Below are 13107 nucleotides of genomic sequence, written 5' to 3'. Positions count from 1 at the left end.
CCTCTGTCAAAGGTCCAGGATTCAGCTCGACGTCTCTGGACAAAAGTACAAGCAGATGCTCTACAAAGCTCATAATGCAAAACCACGTGAAAGGCACACTTCCAATAAAGCGAATAGCAAGGAACAAGGGCCACGGTGTCAACAGAAGACGGCGCTTCTTAGGTTTAAGAGTAGCATTATATGCAACACCAACCTGCAAAAAGACGGCACATAAGCGCATGGTAGTGCTCTCGTTCACACCGGGCCCCGTTGTGATGGCGTGAGGCTGCCACTTTAGTACTTGATGGTCTGTTGGCGACACGCACTGTCCGCTGACGTTTTCTGTGACGGCCGACATGGTAGAAAGATCCAGTGATGATCCCGCCATTTCCACCGGGAATCGGTAGGCGTGACCAGGTTGCAGTGATAGCGCCGACATCAGTACCCCAGCTGCCGCGATCTGCAGAAAGACGGCACGTAAGTGCATGGTAGTGCTCTCGTCGACACCGGGCCTCGTTGTGATGGCGTGAGGCTGCCACTTTAGTACTTGATGGTCTGTTGGCGACGCCTACTGTCCGCTGACGTTTTCTGTGACGGCCGACATGGTAGAAAGATCCAGTGATGATCCCGCCATTTCCACCGGGAATCGGTAGGCGTGACCAGGTTGCGGTGATAGCGCCTACATCAGTACCCCAGCCAGCTGTTGCGATCTGCAGAAAGGCGGCACGTACGCGCATGGTAGTGCTCTCGTCGACACCGTGCCCAAAGTATGTCCCCTGGCCCGGTTTTTTAAAGCTCCCTGTGAGAAGACATGGTCATTTATTATGGCATCCACTAACATGTGCCCCATACATAGCTGTGAGTAGGTTCACTCCCTCCACACAGACGAAGCTCTTGTCTGTTGGCTTGCTGTGTCTACTGTCCTCTTACTTAATCTATGCGTCTTCCACATGTCCAACTTCACCAGATCCCCTTCAGCGCTGGCAGTGATGATTCGACCATGCACCGTGACTCCTTGCCTCATGTCTACCCACAGGCTGCCCATTAACACCCACACACTGCCCGAACGCAACTCCATTGCTTCACATAAACAACTTTTCGAGCTTTCAAACCGCTCCCAAGCTTTGATTTCCACCAGCCATTGGAAAGTTGGCATCAGTTGGAAAACGCTGCTGTGGCAATACGGCCACACCGACTGGCAGTGCACTGCTGTGGCACTCATGTGACGGCATGGAAATCTCACCTCCTCTCTTTTATTCTGCATGTAGGTGCTAGATGTCACTCACTTTCGCCTGCATCTGCTGACAGATTAGTGCTGTGTTTACGTTCTTCGGCTTTCGTTCTTAACGCAAGTCATGCCAGGTGATGATTTTGTTGCCACTGTGAGCATAATACAGTGGAACCTCGATATATCGAACAGCGCGGTGATCGCAAAATAGTTCAATATAGCCAGAATTCGATATATAAAATCACGTAAAAAACGCATCAAAAACTAGCACAAATCATTCAATTAACCAATCGTGGCGCAATAGATACTCACACGAAGCTTCAAACAAAGTATTTATTTAGTTCGCTGAAAGTACTCAAGCAGCGTAGCCTGCTTCATATTGGCAACTGCGTGCTTGACCACGGCGTCCTCAACATAGTCCAAACGGTCCACAAGAGACAGTCCAGTGCCTTCTATTGCGTCGCAGTAGCGGCGTACAACGGCCAAAGCAGCTACAGCCTCGGTTGCAGTCGGGAGCGGGGCAACATCAGCGCTTGCTGGATCAGCCTCGGCAGCGTCTTTGTTTGGCCGCTCAGCAGTCACTTCTGCCGCGATCTCCACGTCTGTTAACTCCGCCACTGTTCCGGTGCTGTCGTCACCGCCAACGAAGTCCTCAATGCACATGCTGTGTGGCTCAGCACCGACAAAGCGCTCGAACTGGCTCCAGGTTTCTTCAAGCTGGCCTTCTTCCTCCGTGCCATCCAACGTCAAATCTTCGGTTGCTTCCTCGGAAGCTTCTTAAATGCGGGTCACGAAACCCGCATGCCAAAAGCAGTGAACTTCTCGGCGCCGAGAATGAACCTAAAGTTCTTGGCCTTCTGCTGTAGCATTGGTCCCGATAAAGGAATATTCCGGCCCCTTACGTCGATAAACCATTTGTACAGCGCCTTCTCGACGTCTTCAAAGGCAGTTTTGCGCACCCGCCGCGCGCCTGAGTGCTGCTTCTGTTCCGCCTTGGCCTTTATGTCACTCTTATTTTTCAGCAGAGTGCTCAAAGTACTCCTTGGGATGTTGAAAGCTTCGGCGACGCTCGCTTTCTTTTCTCCATTTTCAACACGCTGTATCACTTCCAATTTCGCAGCAAATGTCAGGGTCGTACGCTTCGTCGCGTTTGCAGCCATCACACCAACCACGACAGGCCTACGCCACACACACAACGACTGGCGTAGCACAAACGGCAGCACCGAGACGCACGTGTTGTTGATGTTGTCAAACTAGCCAACCTGGCCAAGCCACAGCCACGCCAAGCCGCCGCATGCGTATGCCGCTACATTCAAATGGCGCCCTCGGCGCAACAGATGTGGGCAGCTGTTGTACGCAGCAGTCTGAAACGCCCATCGCGCCGCCGCTATCTTTGAGAGTGTTGCGAGAAAGCTCGCCTCCTGTCAACAGAGCGCACTTGGTCTGGAGCAGCGGAGTTCGATATATCCATTTTACATCCGGCCCCGTTCGAAATAAAAAATTAAAAATGCATGCGATTTTCCACGTGATATAGAAAGTGTTCGATACACACAATAATTCGATATATCCGTGTTCGATATATCGAGGTTTGACTGTAATGCTGGTGTGCTCCCATCTGTTGTGGTGGTGCCATGTTCAAAAGACAAGGCGAAGGATGTACTGGGTGCCATCTCCATGTCCTTCTATTCAGCATCAGTCTTGTCATACAGAATCTCATATTGGGGCACTATCTCCAAAAAACTTTCCATCGGGATGTCTCAGTTTAGACTCGTCATTATAAAAACAATGACACACCAAGCTAACCAAAACAAGCACAAACGAGACCAAGCCAATAATAATAATATTTGGGGTTTTACGTGCCAAAACCACTTTCTGATTATGAGGCACGCCGTAGTGGAGGACTCCGGAAATTTTGACCACCTGGGGTTCTTTAACGTGCACCTAAATCTAAGCACACGGGTGTTTTCGCATTTCGCCCCCATCGAAATGCGGCCGCCGTGGCCAGGATTCGATCCCGCGACCTCGTGCTCAGCAGCCCAACACCATAGCCACTGAGCAACCACGGCGGGTGAGACCAAACCAAGTCACCGAAAATAGGCGTGAACAAGAGCTTATGCGAGTGCGAAACAGGTGTGCGGCTGACACCGGGCATGAGTGCGAATCAAGCTGTCCAGCAGATCTGCATGACACCAGTTTCCCACACGCATGTCACTGAACGGGCCGCTCTCATTGGTCTCCTCATTCATGGCGTGCAGCATGCCACAAGAAATGGCCCCATGATCGATCCCTTGTGCGGTACAAGAAATCTTCCACGGTGTGCCGAGCACGTTTTTCCTCTAGTGTGGCCATACCTTTACATGACACTGTTATACAACCGTGTCCACCTGCTACTCCAATGCCTACCGATGCCTACCAATGCCATCGCTGGCCAGTGCTTCCAATAATAAACTGTCCACATTGGCTCAGCCATTTCCATAAGACCCTTATACCCATGTCACACAGGCACCTACGAACTCCTTTTGGATAAGGGAATGCAAGACTTCCTAAGGAAGTTCGACCTCAAGGAAGTTGTGCTCGTGTTACACGGCCATTAACGAGTTATTAAAAATAGCCGCCAGAGGCACATTCAGTGGTGTTTGGTTTTGTACAAGTACAACTAATTATGCTCGTAGCTATTATGATTAAAGCTCGTTCCATAAGAATATTATTCAATATATTTGATGCAAAAGACATACATCTCATTAAGAATCAAAGTGTGCTCACTAAACATAGCAGTGCTGACAGTGATGCTAGCCACCATAGTATGCAGAGTAGGCGCTGTGTTCTGCTATCCAAACTGCTGCAAACTATACTAAAATGCAACATTTGTTGCAAGGTGACGGCATAGGCTTTCTTTCTTTTTTTTAAGACATGCAACAATAATTAAATTATTAGCTTTAGAACAAGTATGGGCACAAAAGTACTCCCTTCAGCTGCCAAGGGAGATCACCAATCTCCCTTGACTAAAAGCTCCATTAAACTCCCTTAACGAAAGGGCAACCATGTGACATCGAGTGAACCTCCTTCGAGAAATAGACAATGGAACTAAAAGGAGTTTGCGGATGTCCGTGTGACAGGGGTATTATTGAGTATACGTTAGTGACTTGCTGCTTTGTTCTTTTTTATTATTGGTCTGCTATAGTTAGCAGTTTTAACTATTACTTAAATAAATGTCACATATTGGTGGTGGGCCAGCTGTGCACCAGTTTTCCTCTTTTAATCTGCAGTGTAGAGGTTGCACTTTTCCAATTAGTGCAGCCCCCGTAGGGGCGTCTGCGTCAGCAGGCGTTTGGTGTGTTGTGACACCACGTACGCGAGCACACGAGGGTTGGACCCTTCCACATGTAGCCGTGCGCGACTTAGCTGTGTCTGGGGAAAGGGGGATCCTGGAGGTTGAGCCGATGCTGGGTGTTTGGACCTTTAAGGCCCCCCAGCAGAGGCAACACACCTCTTTGGCCTCTGCTTCACATAGACGGCACCTCCAGAATGACCCACCTGGAGGAAACTGGCAGTCGACTTTTCCTATCTCTCTCTTCTCAAACCTTCGTCTCTCTCTCCCAGTTTTTAGCCTTTCTTGTCTCCTTCTTTCTTCCATTTACTTCCTTTGTCCTTGGCGGCAAGGGCTAAAACCCTGTGTGGCTATCCACCCTTGGGTACACCATATTTGGTTATAGTAACGGCATACGACTGGCGTCGTGCAGACTTGTATGCAAGTTCTGCCGCGTCCCCTCGTTGGGCTCCGTGGTGCGTGGTCGGCGCTGTTGCCGAATTTCTTATGTCTATTCATGGAAAATTCTTTTCCCCCACTTCCTGATCGCCCGCCTAAATGAGGGTGCACGGAAGTCTTTCAATTTTCGGGCAACCGAACACACATCTTTCCCCGTTTTCACGTCATCCACTCTGATCAATCTGGAAAGACGGTGAGAATGATCTCACCTTTTCTCGTATCGAAATCTCTGACTGAAGTCTTTGGACCAGGTTACAAAGCGTCGAAAGTGGCAAGCAGCGAACTCCTACTGGAGCTTCGTGATGAGAAACAGCATGAAAAATTATCTAATCCAGTGTCCTTTGGCGATGTTCCGGTTACAGTTACCCCTCACCGCACCATGAATACCACCCGCGTCATCGTCTCCGATGCTGGTTTGCTAGAGCTATGTGAAGCTGAACTCCTGGAGGGCTGGAGTGATCAGAACGTCATCAGTGTCAAACGAATTAAGATGAGGCGGGAAGGAAAAGAAATTCAGACAAAACACCTAATACTGACTTTCGGCTCTAGTGTTTTGCCCGACACCATCGAGGCCGGGTACCTCAAGATTTGTGTTAGGCTGTATGTGCCAAATCCCCTAAAATGCTTCAAGTCTCAAAGGTTTGGCCACAGCTCACAGAACTGTCGAGGCTGGATGACTTGTGCCAAGTGTAGTGAAAATGAACACTCCTCTGAAACCTGCCAGAACACCCCGCACTGTGTCAACTGTGATGGCGAGCATGCCGCGTACTCGCGGTCCTGCCCGTCTTGGAAAAAAGAAAAGAAATTGTCACAATAAAAGTAAAAGAAACCATCTCATTCAAAGAAGCACGCAGGCGGGTGTCCTACCTTCCTAAAGTCCACTTTGCCGAAGGGGCGTGTCAGGGGGCAGCGCCACAACGGCCCCTGGCGCTTGTCCGGCCCTCACTGAGTGAGCTGGCAGTGACGCCATCTGTCCCCTTGGCGGCTGCAGCCAGCACTGCTCTGCTGTCCCAGAAGGGGCCATCAACCTCCGGGCTGGTGGCCTCAAGGGTATCATCCATTGAGACGAAGCCGTCTCGTCAAACAAAGTGCACGAAAGAGCGGGTGTACAGCGCTTCGCAGGAAGCGATGGAAAACTGATCGTGACGGCGCATTCAGCGCCTAAAGAGTGGTGCGATTCTACGACCGCTCCAGAAAAGACAAACTTCGTGTCATGGTGCCTGTAAAAGGCACCGTTCTAGAACACACAGCAATAACACTTCTCTCAGAATGCAAACACAGATACTACAATGAAACGTTGGAGGACTGCTCCATAACCTTGACAATATCAGGGAACTCCTCCATAGCTACAATCCGAAAGTGCTGTGTGTTCAAGAGACGCACCTGAAGCCCACACAGACAGACTTTCTCTGACAACACACTATTTTTTGTAAAGATTGTGACGATGCTAATGCTTCATCTGGTGGTGTAGCCATCGTAGTTGATAAGTGTGTAGCATGTCGCTTATTTGAATTTCGGACTCCTCTTGAGGCAGTCGCCGCACAAGCAATCATTTTTAACAAGTTAGTTGCAATCTGCTTGTTGTACATTCCACCTAATCAACAGCCCGAAAAAACAGATTTCTATTGCCTAGTGGATCAGCTTCCTGAACCCTACATGATCTTAGGCGATTTGAGTGCCCACAACAGTCTCTGGGGAGACACCCGGTGCGACACTCGAGGGCGACTCATAGAAAATTTTCTTGTAAGCTCTGGTGCACGCTTTTTTAATAAGAAAGAACCTACATTAACTTCACCCATAACTTGTACTCATCTATTAATCTGGCTATTGGCTCCGCTTCATTAATTCCTTACCTGAAATGCGAGGTATTCAAAAATCCACTAGGTAGTGACCATTTTCCTATATTACTCAAGCTAGCAGAGCAATATGACCATTCACCACAAATGCCTCGATAGAAACTAGAAATGGCTGATTGGAAGCAATTTCATGAATCTACTTATTTAACACACGATTTTATCAATGATTTTACTCTAAATGATTTAGTACAGTATTTTACAGCTTTTATTATCGGGGCAGCAGAAAAATGCATCCCTCAAACAAATGGTCGTTCATGTAAACGATGCGTTCCATGGTGGAATGACGATTGCAGACAGGCACGGAAAAAGCAAAACAAGGCATGGAATATACTGCGTCGAACACCAACTGCGGAAAATCTCGTGGAATTTAAGCACATAAAATCGCAGGGAAGGTGGACAAGGTGACAGGCAAGGAGAACGAGCTGGGAGAAATATATTTCAAGCATAAACTCCTGCACACAAGAGGCAAAAGTTTGGAATGCACTTAGGAGGCTTAACGGACAGCGGACCCAGCCATTACCCTAGGTCGATGATCAAGGGAATACCTTGGAGGAGCAGGCAGACGCACTTGGGGAGCACTTTGAGGGTGTCTCTAGCTCAATTAATTATTCTAGGTTGTTTCTCAGATATAAAGAAATAGCAGAATGTAAGACATTAGATTGGAAATGCAGACCGAACGAAACCTGTAACCGTCCATTCAGCGTTGCCGAGCTGAAATATTCTCTAAACGCATGTCAGAGCTCAGCACCCGGAGCTGACAGGATTGTATATGACATGATCAAAAACGTACACAAAGATACACAAATAACACTTCTCGCACTTTTAACACCATTTGGGCTTCTGGATACCTGCCTTCCACATGGAGAGAAGCTATTGTAATTCCAATATTAAAACAAGGTAAAGATCCATCCTCTGTAAATAATTATCGTCCGATAGTGCTTACAAGTTGTCTTTGCAAGTTATTTGAGAAAATGATAAATTGCCATTTGTTAAATTTCCTCGTAACTAACAAAATGCTTAACCCTTATCAGTGTGGCTTCAGGGAAGGTTGCTCTACAACCGACCATCTAGTATGCATAGAGTCACACATCCGTGATGCCTTTATACACAAACAGTACTTCTTGTCCATATTTCTTGATATGGAAAAGGCTTACGACATGACGTGGCGCTATGGGATACTGCGAGATTTGTCGGAGATGGGCATTTGCCGCAATATGCTAAACCTGATAGAAAGTTATCTGTCCAATCGTACCTTCCGCATGAAAGTCGGGAATGTACTCTCAAGTCCATTTATACAGGAAACTGGTGTACCCCAGGGAGGTGTGCTCAGCTGCACACACTCTATATTTAAGATGAACACACTCCACGCTTCATTACCACCAGCTATATTTTATTCTGTCTACGTAGATGACATACAAATAGGTTTTAAATCCTGTAACCTTGCAGTGTGCGAAAGACAAGTACAGCAGGGCTTGAACAAGATATCTAAGTGGGCAGACGAAAATGGGTTTGAAGTCAACCCCCACAAAAGTTTGTGTGTTCTCATTACAAAAAAGAGAGGCCTGGTTCCATAACCCGTGCTTGGAACTGTGTGGGCAACAAATACCTGTTAACAAAGAGCACAAATTTCTAGGTATAATACTTGAGTCTAAGCTTACTTTTATCCCACACATAAAATATCTCAAAGCGAAATGTCTAAAAACAATAAACTTACTGAAAATACTATCACACACAACATAAGGTAGCGACAGGAAGTGTATAATAAATGTTTACAAGAGCCTCATTCAATCACGGTTAGACTATGGCGCCATAGTATACAACTCTGCCGCCCCCAGTGCACTAAAGATGCTGGATCCCGTCCACCACCTGGTAATCCCTCTGGCCACAGGCGCATTCAGAACTAGCCCCATTGAAAGCTTATATGTAGAATCGAATGAGTGGTCACTCAATCTGCAGAGATCACACAGCAGCTTTACATATTTCCTTAAAGTGCACTCTAATCCTGAACATCCATGTTGTGAAAATATTAACGATTACACATGCACTGCACTTTTCCGTAATCGACCTTCTGTGAGACAGCCTTTTTCACTCCGTGTGAGGGAGCTTAGCATGGAAATGGATGTCCCACTCTTCGAACACTGCTTAATGCCTCCAGTAAAGCAGCTACGGCCTTGGGATTGGCAGGTGATAGAATGTGATACATCTATTGTAAAGGCTACAAAATATGTATCAGAGCTCGATACTATATGAATGCATTTCCATGAACTCCAGTTGAAGTACTGTTGTTTGGGATTCTACACTGATGCATCAAAATCACATGTTGGCGTGTCTTAGCACATTGTAATTCTTTTACAATGCTTCTTTCGCGTCCTTGGCGCGCTTTATAGTCATTTTTATAGTTTTATTACATATTACAGTGACCGTCTTTTAGGCCCCTTTACAGCCCTATTACAACCATTGCTCATAATTTATCGCTTCACTTTGATTTCATTACCATTGCCTTGGCGCTCTTTGGCCATACCTGGCCCTTGCGCCATAAAACACCACACATCATCATCATCCAATTGGTGCAGTTTAAGGAGGCCTTCAAGTTTGGTCAAGCTTTAATTAAAGTGCATGGGTTAAAATGAAACTGTTGAGGACTCAAACAGTTGTTTCAAGTTCAATGTGGTCATGCATTTATTGACAGCAATCCAAGGCTTAAATATAAAGCCATAAGTTGAGGTGAATGGGAAGCAGAGTTTTAACCAGGCCACTATTCTTTTGCAGCGCCTATCTATGAGGCTGGTCACTGCAGTTTCATTACTTGGAAGAGTTATTACTTTCCCGATTGCATGAATTGGTGGAAATTGCATGAGTCATTTTAACATTCTCTCTTTGTTTTTACTGTGCAGGTCCTGAATGCCACTCCATGAAAATGAGAGGAGAAATGGTTTTGCCTGTGATTGTAAATTCAAATCATGTGATCAACCGTCACCGTGATCTCGGAAGATGAACTATTTTTGCTTAGGACTAAACAACTGCCCCTGCAAGGTTTTACAGATGAAAAAGTAAAACTTTTGAAGAGAGAGATGAGAAGAGTGGACCTTCAGGTCTAGCATCAGGATTGTTGTCAAGAAAATTACTAATCCATTGTTCTTGAAGCCTGCTTTCATAAAATAAAAACAGTTGAATTCTATCTTTTGGTGATACAATGTATGTTTGGTAGTGAATGACATCTGTCATTAAAGGGACTGTCTAACATTTTTCAAGAACCTTCTATTTTGTAACACAATAGAAAGCTTACCATTCGAAGTGTCTAAACGTGCAGCGGTTTCTTTGGAAAGCGAGTACAAATTTTTTTTATATATATATATATATTTTTTTTTTGCGTAGTCTCTTGTTAAAACTGTGTACAGAAGCCCGCAAAACTGATTACTGGATGTGATGGCAATTCCATGCCGGTAAATGTGAACTGTAAATGCATGGAGTTTCTGCAGGAATGGTCTTGGCACATGATCGGTTAAGCCATTAGTGTTTTTTTCCCCCTTGGTTGCCATAATCTCACGTATTTCCTACAGGCACATTTTGTGCCTTTCTGTTGGCGCTGCTGCAACAACACAAGCTTTTTCTTAAATGTTCTAGAAGGTACATTAGGGTAACAAATGCCGATACTGGTGTTGTGATGATGTGAGCATACCTTAAACAGCGCAGCACATTTTAGAATTCTCAAAATGACCACGAATTTGCATGATTCCCACAGCGCTACTTGTACTCTTTCACATCATGTCAAGAGGGCACACTTTAGGACCCATTGGCACAACGTTCATTCATCTGCACAAAGGCAGTGCCATTTTTCTACATGTGCAAATTGGAAATAAAAAAATTATACTCTGTGATGCAAAGAAACGCACGCAGAGGCATATAAACAACAATTTTAAGCAGTGCAATAATGCACCTAAGCAAAATAACTCCCTGCACAGGTTTTAAGTCATGCGACAGTAAACAACTTGGTTTGCACTGTTTCACTGTCAAGTGACGCTCCATGTCATTCTTGCACCACTTTCAAATCCAGATTACAAATATAGTTCCATGTTTATGGAATAAAAGCATGCTCATTTCCATCAATGTAACACAATCTTCTCATTCCCACCACAATTCAAATACGTGTTCTGAGTGGTAGACATTCCCTTTAAAGCATAGCCTGTAACAGGCGTCTTGTGTTTTGTTTGATTTTGCAGTGCAGATTATGCAGCCCCAGTAACTGAATAATCTACCAGTGTACATGACTAATAGGGTGCTGTGTATCATTGCAAATTGTTGTACTAGTACTATTAATTTTAGTTGCCTCGGGTGGTTCTTGCTTAGACAAGCTGCAGTGTCGCCAGCATCATCTGCTATTGCATTCAGTTTTGTGAGCGCTATAGTGCACAAGAAATGACTGCTTTTGTTTAATGTTAGTTCCCTCATAATAAATTTATTCTTTGCAAGAAACAGTAATGCAGATCAAGCAAATTCTCAGAAAAATTACACAGGAAGATATTTTAATAGGGCATGATGCTTTCTTTTTAATAGATGTTTTGCCAAGCCTAATTTTTGCTGCAGCAGCAGCAGTTGCACATAAACTCATTTGCAATGTACAGTTGTTCCAAGTTAATGTTTCATATTTTGGACCTTTTCTTGCTACTCTTGGTAGTGTTGTAGCTGTGTCCCTAATCGCCAAGATTCAACACAGGTCTGCTGAATTTTACGGCTGAATTTTTAGCAGTCGTGAAAATTCGGGCTCTACACTTTTGCAAAAATCTTTACACAGGCCTTTCATTCTTTGCACATGGCAAATTTTCCAGCATTTTAAAGCTGCATACACGTCGGCCAAACTTGTAGATTAGAAGTGAGCATATAACAATGCTTGTGCACACAATGAACACAGTTTTCTTCTGCATAACTTATGCATCAATTTACCTGCAGCACTTTCTTTCATAGGAACTCCTGCTAATCTCAAGCATAAACACCTTTATTAATCATCGAGCATTACACACACAAGCTCGGCCAGCGCTGCATAGCCTAACACTGATCACAAATTTTTACCACCCATTCTTCATGGCTGATTAAATTTTTTCATGACCTAAGGGTCACACAGAATTGTTTTACGTTGGCACTAATCTGGCACATGTGGTACTGCAGTTCGCAGCTTGCAGCAAATGAGCCATGGCAAATGAGCCATGGCAAATAGGAATAATATGACAAAGCTATGCAAGCAAGATGAAGCGTGCCACTGGACATTTTTTAACAATCGTGTAAGCAAAAGCTTCGCAAACATGTTGTAAACTAGACAATGAAGAATACAGTATTTTCTTGGTGATGTTGAATACAAAGAGCACATAAAAACAAGACTGCAAAAGATAGAAGCTTTCGTCTATCTTGTCTTGAATTTAATTTTTGGGGCCCTTTGTATTCAACATGAATGGGTCCAACTATCCCAAGTTGCTTTACTCCTGCAATGTTTTCTTGCCCGTCATACAGGCACCTTGCACCTTCTCTGTGCTATGGTAATAAGTTAATATTCATGCCAAGTTCAGTCGGATATGCTCGATATTGCTGTATTAAGCGGTGCTGAACTATAAACCATTCTCTAGGTTTCAGCAAGCAAGCCATTGCTTCTTGCTCTTTTGATGCATAAAAACAACGTGCGAGTGTAGAAAGCACTGGGAAAATGGCAGCAAGATCCGGCCCTTGCTTGCTGTTGCAGCAGCGAGGTGCAGAGTCGTGCGATGTCGCTTTTTACACAAGAATGATGGCAAAACCAGTTTCTCCAGTGGTGGAGTTCAGCCTTGATACTACAATCACTATGGTTATGGCGGACTGTCAATGAAGACTTCATGGAAGACCTGTTGCGTTAGCTTGGAAATTGAGAGCCTCAAGCAATTGCCCTATATTGTAGTCCAATGTGCCACAAGCCCTGCAGTCAATGTACGTGTAGAATTTAGGTTGCCATTTTCCGATGCTACATTTTTATTCCTCAAATGTTCCTGAAAGGCAGATGAGGTGAAATTAAATATGAAAAAAGAACATGGTTTTAAACATATCTACACTATTTCTGATTTGATGAGAGCATCATTTCCTTGCCACGGGACAGTAAAGCTCTTTCTGACTGCACATAGATGCCTGTAGATAGAAAGATACCCTCCCCACTCTTGATAACACCACTGCAATAAAGTTCCACACAAGTTGAAAAATGCTTTGTTCTAAACGTTTCAAACTTTGCAGCCTGTGTCATATTACACAGCATTGTCCAGCAC

The 13107-nt window shown here is 45.0% G+C and overlaps 1 protein-coding gene and 1 pseudogene across 4 annotated transcripts in view; one reads left to right on the top strand and one right to left on the bottom strand.

The window, feature by feature from the left end:
- Positions 1-10007, top strand: part of LOC135914958 (methionine aminopeptidase 1) — a 94016-nt gene extending 84009 nt beyond the window's left edge. For all 4 annotated transcript variants that reach the window (XM_065447893.1, XM_065447894.2, XM_065447891.2 and 1 more), the window contains one exon: positions 9724-10007. The gene's annotated coding sequence lies outside the window, so the exon portion shown is untranslated. The remainder of the gene's footprint in view (positions 1-9723) is intronic.
- Positions 1541-6034, bottom strand: LOC135914940 (uncharacterized; annotated as a pseudogene).
- Positions 10008-13107: the final 3100 nt, after the last annotated feature.

This window comes from Dermacentor albipictus, unplaced genomic scaffold (assembly GCF_038994185.2).
Source record: "Dermacentor albipictus isolate Rhodes 1998 colony unplaced genomic scaffold, USDA_Dalb.pri_finalv2 scaffold_11, whole genome shotgun sequence".
NCBI lineage: Eukaryota > Metazoa > Arthropoda > Arachnida > Ixodida > Ixodidae > Dermacentor > Dermacentor albipictus.
Note: the sequence above shows the minus strand (reverse complement) of the source record. Positions and strands in the feature narration are given on the sequence as shown.